This window comes from Vigna unguiculata, chromosome 2 (genome assembly GCF_037176805.1).
Source record: "Vigna unguiculata cultivar grain cowpea cultivar isolate G323 ecotype 2 chromosome 2, ASM3717680v1, whole genome shotgun sequence".
Lineage (NCBI taxonomy): Eukaryota > Viridiplantae > Streptophyta > Magnoliopsida > Fabales > Fabaceae > Vigna > Vigna unguiculata.
Genome location: NC_140793.1, coordinates 8648534 through 8658789, shown reverse-complemented (window position 1 = coordinate 8658789; position 10256 = coordinate 8648534).

Here is a 10256-nt window from a genome sequence, read left to right as displayed (position 1 = left end):
TTATATACTCTTAACCATAAATATAATTAACCAGATCAATTTATTAAATTGGCTAATAAAATATAACGACCCTAACACATTTAATTATATATATATATATATATATAAAATTCCTAACACATTATACTTCTATTTTAGAATGGGATAAAGAATATAAACCATCTATAATAGTTAAATTTGATAAAATAAATATAAACACAAAAATTTTTTATATAAAACACTTATAATTATATGTTTACGAATATAATTTATAACATTTTTGTTAAGATTCAGTAAGTTGCTAATTGAATTAAAGATTATATATATATATATATATATATATATATATGATTCAAAAATTTTATTTATATTATATGAGATTTTTAACTCATACTTTTATTCTTAATAGTCTTTCTCCCGGTTGTGATTTGTATTTTACCACAAGATTTTTATCACAACAAAATATACTAGTCTCACCCATTTATCTTAATTCACTTCTCATGACCCTAACTATTGTTGGGATTTTACCATAACGGGATATAATGGTCTTAGTTTGAGTCAATTATAAAGACAAATCGGACTTTGATACACTGTTTTTTTAAGAGGATAAACTAGAAAGATACCACTGACAATGAAGTATATATGTTGCACCTCTAGGTTCCGTTGTTGTCAACAAGCAATGTTATTGGTGCTCCTGTGTATGACACAGAAAAATAAGCCTCCAACGAGGTTACACCTTCAGTTTCTGTCGTTGATGGTTAGCATTCTTTGGTGTGCCCTTTTTAACATTGCAAGACAAGCTTCCCATGACATCATTGTCAATGAGTCTTGTTGTTGCTTCACTTATGTTGTCCCAAGACAAGTGAGATGAATTCAATTAAAAACTTGTTTGAAGGACATATTACATATTGATTCTTTAAGGCAAACAATGCAATATGTCACTCAAATAACTTTTAACTTGTTTTGAATGATATATATTGTATTATATTGATTATCGTCATAACCGTTGTAAATGGTTATAAATAACTTATGTAAAATGTTCTTTTGAAGCAGTAAAGATACAGAAAATGACAAGAAAATGAGGTATAGTAATTTTTTTATGAATTAACCTTTTATATTTTCCTCAAACATGCACACAAAGATATAGGGAGCTTGACACAATTTATTGTTTACTAACACCAATTTATAGAGGCTAAAACCATTACCTTCTCCAAATTGATCATGTCTTTCTCAGCCACAAATAGCCTCTTTTCTAGTTCCAACACACTATTCTTGATAAAGATATTATATATCTTTTGCTTTTATTTATACTGATAGAGATATCATATATTTGATTCTCTTTTATTATTATCAAATATTCTTTTTTATTTTATTTTTTACTTTTCCCTCTATATGATGGGACATTGTACTATATATATTGAACAAAGGTTCTAATAAATCAGGGAGCAAGCAAACTCTCTTGAGTTGGCTTTTACCCAAACTTTTCTTGTGCGTTTTTTGTACGCATCCTTTCTTCTTTCTCTCATGGCTTATACACTTCTAACATGGTATCAGAGCCAAGTTAAAGTCTATCCTAGCGAACTTTCTTGGACATTCCACCCGATATCGGGCCGCTAACGGACCACCCACTAATTTCTTGTCCCACGCACGAGATGAATATACCTCGACGTGAGGGGGTGTGTTGGAAGTCTCACATCGACTAGAGATAAGGCCAATTCACAATATATAAGTGGGTGCAATCCTCACCTTACAAGTCAGTTTTGTGGGGTTGAGTTAGGCTTAAAGCCCATTTCTAACATGGTATCAGATTTAAATTGCCTTCTGCATTTTTTGTCCTTTGTTGTTGATTTCCTGCCATGGCCAATACTCATGGTAAAAATTTTCGCGGTGGTTTCTCCAGCAATCGTGGACGAGGCCGCTTTCCTCGGTCTAATGGCCGCAATCCTAGATATTGTGACCATTGTCACCAAACCAATCATACATCTGATTCTTGTTGGATTAAGCATGGTGTGCCTCAAGGCTCTAACCTACACACTAAAGTCCAACCTCCTCCTTCGAAGCCCTCTGCTCATGCTAGTATGGTTGGTATCGTCTCCTCTACTGCCGATCTTCGTGCCGGGAAGGATGATAAAGCTGAAGCTCAGTTTGGTTTCTCTAAAGAGCAGTATGCTCTTCTCACCTTAATCCAGCAGTCTCCCAATGATTCTTCTTCCACAACTACTGTTGTTCATCAATGTACTACCAAACCCATAGGTTTTGTTTTTCCCTTTTCTTCTTGGAGTTTAGATAGTGGTGCTACTGACCATATTTGTCCTTTTAAATATTTATTTCAAAATCTCAAACCTATTTCTCCTATTTCTATACAATTATCCAACCAAAACTCTGTCATTGCTAAATTCTCGGGTACCATTGTCTTGGACAATCTTATCCTTCATAACACTCTTTTTGTCCCTGAATTCTCTGTTCAACTCATCTTTATTCCAAAATTGCTTAATTCTACTAATTGTCTTATGGTTTTCTCCCAAGATACTTGTCTTATTGTGCAGACAGATACCTTCCAGACAATTGGAGCAGCTAGGAAACATCAAGGCATGTTTTATCTCTTAGATAGTTCTCAAGAAAAACGTAACTTGAGTGTATCTAACACAAATATTTCTTTACCACATTCTACTCTCATTAATAATGCTAGTCCTTGTAACTTGTGGCATATGAAACTTGATCATCCATCTGATAAAATCTTACAGCTTCTTGTTTTTTATCATCCTGATATTTTTTTCTCCCTCTACTATTGCTTGTGATGTTTGTGCTTTTGCGAAACAAAAACGTCTGAAATATTCTTCCAGCACAAGTAAATCTCTTAAATTTTTTGAACTTATCCATGTTGATATTTGGGGCCCGATTTCCGTCTCTTCCATTAATGGATACAAGTATTTTTTGACTATAGTTAATGATTATAGCAGATTTACTTGGATTTTTTTTCTTAAAAATAAAACATAAGTCAGATCTCTTCTTCAAGACTTTATTATTTTGACAAAAAATCAGTTTTCTTACAAGCTTAAGAAAATACGTTCCGATAATGGCAAAGAGTTTCTTCTTAATGATTTTTATAATAGCAAGGGTATTTTTCATGAAACTTCTTGTGTTGTAACTCCTCAACAAAACGGGATTTTTGAGAGGAAGCATCAACATCTTCTTAATGTGTGTCGTGCTCTTCTTTTTCAAGCAAAAATACCCAACATTTTTTGGTCCTATTCCCTTAAATTGGTTGTTCATCTAATTAATAGGTTACCCACTCCTTTTCTCAGTAATCAATCTCCTTATGAATTGGTCTATTCTACTAAACCCGATTTTTCTAATCTAAAAGTTTTTGGTTGTCTGGCTTACACTAGTTCTGCCAATATTGGAAAAACTAAATTGGATTTTCGAAGCTTAAAATGTGTTTTTCTTGGTTATAAATCTGGAACAAAGGGATATGTTTTGTATGATCTTCACTCTAAGTCTATTTTTGTGACTAGAAATGTTATCTTTCATGAAAATATTTTTCCTTACTCATTCTCTTTGCCTTCTGATAACTCTATTGCTTCAATTGATGATTCTCATAATTGTGATATTAGCATGTATGATTTTCCAGCTTTACCTGTTTCACATGCCACTGACCTTACTACGGACCCTGTTACTAGTATTGTTTCTGATAATGCTGAAGTTACTAATCTTGATCTTAGAACATCTCATAGAGTGAAAAACAGGCCTCGATACTTAGATCAATATTATTGTGGTGCTGCTTCCACTTCATGCTCTAATTTTTCCACACCTTATCCAATGCATTCTTTTGTTTCTTATGATAATTGTTCTTCTTTTTGTCATAATATTTCTGCCTAAGCCGAACCTTTCTCCTTTAAAGAAGTTGTTCAACATGACTGCTGGAAACAGGCTATGGATGCTGAGTTACATGCTCTTGACAGAAACCAGACTTGGACTTTAGTTCCTCCTCCTTCTGACATCAAGCCTATTGGTTATCGATGGGTTTACAAACTCAAACATAAACCAGATGGCACAGTCAATAGGTTTAAAGCACGATTGGTGGCTAAGGGTTTTACTCAAACCGAGGGGATTGATTATTTTGAAACTTTCTCTCCTGTTGTTAAACTTACTACTGTCTGCATCCTTTTAGCCTTGGCCTCTACTAGTGATTGGTTTATTCATCAATTGGATGTTGACAATGCTTTCCTCCATGGAAACTTACATGAAGAGATCTATATGAAGCCTCCACCTGGTCTTTCACTTCCCCAGCCAAATCTTGTTTGTAAGCTTAACAAGTCTCTTTATGGTTTGAAACAAGCCAGTCGTAATTCGAATCAAAAATTAACTTTAGAGCTACTTCTTCTTAGTTACACACAAAGCTCTGCTGATCACTCTCTCTTTGTGAAGAAATTTGCCTATGATATTACGGCTTTATTGGTTTATGTCGATGATGTGGTTCTCACTGGCAATAGCATTGCTGAAATTAATGTTGTAAAAGCTCATCTTCATTCAAGATTTCATATTAAAGATCTTGGCCCTATCAAGTATTTTTTGGGTCTTGAAGTTTCTCGTTCTCTTGATGGATTAGTTTTGAATCAAAGAGAATACTGTTTGGACCTCATTTCTGAGACATGGATGCTTGGATGTAAACCTACTCCAACACCATCTGATCCTTCTATCAAGCTTCATGCCGACGATGGAGCTCTTCTACCATATCCTTCTTCCTTTCGGCTTCTAATTGGACGATTACTTTACTTGACTAATATCAGGCCTGACATTAGTTTTGCTGTCCAACAACTTAGCCAGTTTGTTTCTTCTTCGCGTGAACCACATATGAAGCAAGCTTTACGGATCATTCAGTACTTGAAAAATGCTCTTGGATATGGCCTTTTGTATAAATCCAGCACCTCTTTTAAAATTCAGGCGTTTTCTGATTTTGATTGGGCAACATGTGCCACTACTCAACGCTCTGTTTCTGGATATTGTGTTTTCTTAGGCACCTCTTTGGTTACTTGGAAGTCCAAGAAACAAACCACTGTTTCACGGTCTTCTTCTGAGGCTGAGTATCGCGCCTTGGCATCCCTAGCATGTGAACTACAATGGATTCAATACCTTTTTCAAGATTTGCATTTTTCTGTTCCCACTCCCTTGCCTTTTATGACAACAATTCTGCTATTCACATTGCCAAGAATCCCACTTTTCATGAGAGAACCAAGCACATAGAACTTGATTGTCACATTATTCGACAAAAGCTTGTTGATGGTCTTATTCACCTTCTCCATGTTCCTTTTAGAAGTCAACTTGCTGATATGTTTACTAAGTCCTTACATCCTTCTACTTTCCGGGTTGCTACTTCCAAGTTGGGCCTTTACAATCTTCATGCCCACCTTGAGAAGGGGTGATAAAGATATTATATATCTCCTACTTTTATTTATATTGATAGAGATATCATATATTTGATTCTCTTTTATTATTATCAAATATTCTTTTTTATTTTATTTTTTACTTTTCCCTCTATATGATGGGACATTGTACTATATATATTGAACAAAGGTTCTAATAAATCAGGGAGCAAGCAAACTCTCTTGAGTTGGCTTTTACCCAAACTTTTCTTGTGCGTTTTTTGTACGCATCCTTTCTTCTTTCTCTCATGGCTTATACACTTCTAACAATTCTGTCTCCAAGCACACCATCATCAACCAATGATATTTCATCCACTAGAAAAAAAAATCACCATTTCTTTATGCTTTTACTAGAGTACTCTCCTGCCAGACAAATATACTCTACCATTTTTTTTCTACGAGCCCTTGAGATCCAACTTAATTTGCTCTAGAGCATTAAGTTCTTTTATGCTGATATTCAAACTACAAACTTTACCTTCTTTATATTTTCCACTCCACAAATAAAGATTGAAAGAATTGCCTCTCGTTACCCTTAGTATAGTTGTTGCAAGATCTTTGTAGGATTTTTGTTGCTAGATTTTGGATTTTTGTTGCTAGATTTTAAACTAGTGAACTGCATTTTATTTCATGTCAATGAAGGTTAGGTGTACTTTTGTTGATCCTTTGATGTTTCAAACTTCAAAAAAAATTTGTTGCCTTTATTATCTGAACTTAGGGTTTATTCACTTCACATGTGGGCAACTCCACTTCTTCTCCTACCTCATCTAATCTGATATCATATGCACATCTTTCACCTTTTCTTCAATATAAATTGAATTTTCTCTCCTTTTGGATAATTTCTTGCTTTTCTTGAGATCTTGTAGTAGTTCTTTTATTTATTTCATGTCTTGTGAGCTATCTCTCACATTAGCTAAATTTGTCTTCATCTTTACAATTACTTTTCCTTGCTCCTTGACACATCTTTCCAAAGAAATCATTGTATTTTCCATATTTCCTCCTTCTTCAAATCTTATAGGTCAGACCAAATTGTTAAACACCTTGAAACAAAGATGAGAAAATAAGAAAAGTTAAACTCACAAACTAACTTATTCACTTATTAGTTGTAAAAACCAAATTTATAAAGGAAATATGATGCCTACACACCTCCCAAAGAAAAACTATTATAAACTTCCTGAAAAGTTTATCTCTTAAAATAACTAACACCAGTACAGAAAGGGTATTTGACAACGGTTATTTTTGTTATTTTGTCTCGGTTTCAGAATCGAAGCATATAAGGATGAGGTAAAAAAGGGTAAGTTTTTGGCCTCAGGTGTTACCCGAGGCAGAAACTCACATTTATGCCTCGGTTGTAATGAGAACCGAGGCCATATGCCCCCCTTTCTGCCTCGGTTAGAACCAAGGCCGTATGTCCCGTTAAATTTTTAAATAAAATTTTTGTTTTTGGTTGTTCCCACATTTTTTTACCTGTATATTTTTTCAGAACACCAGACCAGAATATAACAGAAACAAAACTATACATTTTATGAAACATAGCATCATCTACAATCCAAATACATTTAAAACCAAGAACACAAGAACATAACCATAAAACACAAGAAACAATCAAAAATAGGAGAAAAAAAATAGAAACCAAGAAAATCCCAACAAAACCCTAATAAAACGCAAAACAACAACTCAAATTGCAAAATCAATTATACAAAACACGAAAAAAAAGGGAATTACGTAATTTTTCGAATTTCAATTAACCACCACACGCACGGGGAATGTGGCGGAGCGCGTTAATGGCTTGCTAGAATGGGAGAAACGGTGGTGTGAGAGACTAACAAACAATAAAGAAGCTTTGTTTTAGGAAAACAAAGAGTTGTTGACGGCATAAAATGGTGGCGTGACGGAGACTGGCGTAGTGGCTGTGTGGGGCGAACTAGTGGTTGCATGGGATGAACCAACAGCTATTGTGGAACCCAAATGACCGCAACAACGTGGAAGGAGGCTCGACGGTGGCTGACAGTGTTAAAACAAATCTTTCTAATATAACCCAACCAAGAAAGGGATTTGAACTAGTTATTGAATCTTTCTCTTATTTTAATTGAATCTTGAAGGTTTCTTTAATCTTTATAACCCAATTAACCAGTTTTACAATTCTGTGTTAATGGACTATGTAAAGCAATTGAGAAAGGCATAAAAGAAGAGAGAAACAAAGAACACAACAATTTATATTGGTTTGATTCAATATGAATCTACATCCAGTCTTCTCCTAGGTAACCCACTTAGGAGGATTCCACTAAATCAATAGAATTACAAGAATTACAAGAGCATCTATATAATTCAAGACCCTAAAGATTAAGGAGCTTAATCTACAAATCAAGAACTCCCCCTAGGAATAATGCATCCACACAATTGCACCTAGACATTCACTTCACACAGTGAATCAACTATAAACAGAAGTACAATAAGAAAGAATCAAGAAACGAATACACCTAGTAGTTGTGCAGATTTGTCACTTGACTCCTAGATCCAAGCTTGACCCATCAAGGTTGAATCCACCATCAATCTTCGTAAATCTTTTCTTGAATGATCTCTCAAGGCAGAAATGCTAGCAAAAATTGCAAAAAGGCTACCGCATCATTATATGGAGGCTCGACGGTGGCTAACAACGCAAATGGAGGCTGCACGACGATGGTTGTCGATGGAGGAGGCACAATCACAGGAGCGAAAACGTGAATGCTGCGTTGTGGAAGACGAAGAATAGTGCATTCGCGTTTTGAATCCCTAATTTGGTATATGGCATTGTTCAATTTTTAACCGAGATAAATTTGTGATTTTTGGCCTCGGTTCAATTTTAACCAAGGTAAAATAATGATTTTCTGCCTCGGTTCAATTTTAACTGAGGTCAAATGTCCTTTATTGCAGCGTATCTATTGCAACCGAGGCAGAAAGGTATATTCTGCTTCAGGTATTGAGGGAACCAAGGCAGAAAAGCTAGCAGAAATTGCAAAAAGGCTGCCACATCATTATATGCTTTGGTTTCCTAATAACTAAGGCCCATAACGCGAGTTAAATAGTCAAAATTGCACTAATGTAATTGTATAGTCATTTGTTGACAAAAAGTTTTGATAGGGCTTAGGGTTTAAGCCTTCTCCCACTTGTAATACCTTGTGTTTTAAAATGGGGGAGAAAAGTTATTTATTTCTCTCTTGGATTAACTACTATTTTCTCTTAAGTTGTTGATTGAGAACAAGACATATCACAAGTCTTAACAAATGTTGATCATCATAAAAAAGGGGGAGATTGTTGACAAAAGAAGAAGATGAACATCTTGCTTCAATAAAGAGTTTTGATGATGATGTCTTTATGGATGAGTGTAGAAGACTTAATGATGATTCATGGAGAAATGTTGAATACTTAAGAGTTTAGTTGTTAAAAGTTTTTTAATATGTGTATCTTATTTAAAATAGTTAAATTAGTAGGTCAAGAGTCAAAAGACAGAACCCAAGCAGTAGAACACTAAGAGAGTTTTATTTATTTGCAAAACTCACTAGAATAATTTATTATCTCATGTAATAATTGATTATCTTAGTAAAACATAATTTTCGAGAAAAGCCTTTGTGATAATCAATTATCATAAGTGATAATCAATTATCTCTGACAATTGTGACTTGACTCTCCAATTTCTTTTGTTAGCACAAAAGTAAGATAAGTTTGAGTACTTGAGAACTCTTTGTGGAAAGGCTTTGAAAACATAGTGTGAGTAGAGCGATAACTTTCACCAAATGGGTTCTTGTGTGATTGAGTGTTGTTGTTAGGAGAAGTTGTTCATCCTATGTATGATTAAGAGAAGGTGTTCATTCCTTGTGGATTCAAGGAAGGTGTTTCTTCATTTTTTGTGTGATTCAAGAGAAGTGTCTTCATCATTTGGGACGCAAAGGAGGTGTTCATCCCTTGTGATTTCAAAGGAGATATCTTTCACCTCTTATAGCTTCAAGAGAGGTGTTTTCTATCCTAAATTGCTATTACTCATATTTGTAATATCAGCTTATTTTTATTGTTTAGTTATTCCCCCCTTAGAGAAATTAACAACTGAACGTATGATCTTTTAATCTGAACCAGTATAAAATACCTTGTGCAATTTTCTCTTTCCTACTCTTTATTTTATTATGATTACTAAAATAGAAGAAAGGACTTTTAATTGAAATGTTAAATTTTTGAGAAAAATTTTTAAGTATTAGATTTTATTAATTAAACCAACTCACCCCCTCATGGTTTTTCTCCACACGCGAACATTTTGTTGTGCGATTAGAACTCTTTTCATTTCTAAATTTCCTTATATAATGTCTATTCCACTCTTTCTTCCTTGCCTAACAGTATAAATAAAGAAAAACAAAAGAAAATGTAAGATATAAGGAGCTTGAAATAATGCATTGAATCTTACACTACTATAAATAAAGGGGACAATACCCCGGGAACGCGGTCGTTGTTCCTAACGATGTTATTGGACGGATTTGGGTCATGTCAAAACATTGGCGTTGTTTGTGGGAACCGACAACTCCCCTAGCCCTCGACTGGGGGGATGACGGATTTGGGTCGGGTCAAAACATTGGCGTTGTTTGTAGGAACCAACAACTTCCCTTGCCCTCGACTGGGGCATGTTCCGGTACACCCAATAAGTCCCATATTGCTTAAGAGTCGAAGTCAAGCTTAGTTTCTAACGATGTTGCCTGATGGACTTGGGTCGGGTCAGAACATTGGCAGCTCCATGCTCCAAAACGGAAAATACCTCGAAAATGTGGTGGTTATTCCTAACGATGTTGTCGGACAATCAAACAGACTTGGGTCAGGTCGAAACACAAAACTTGC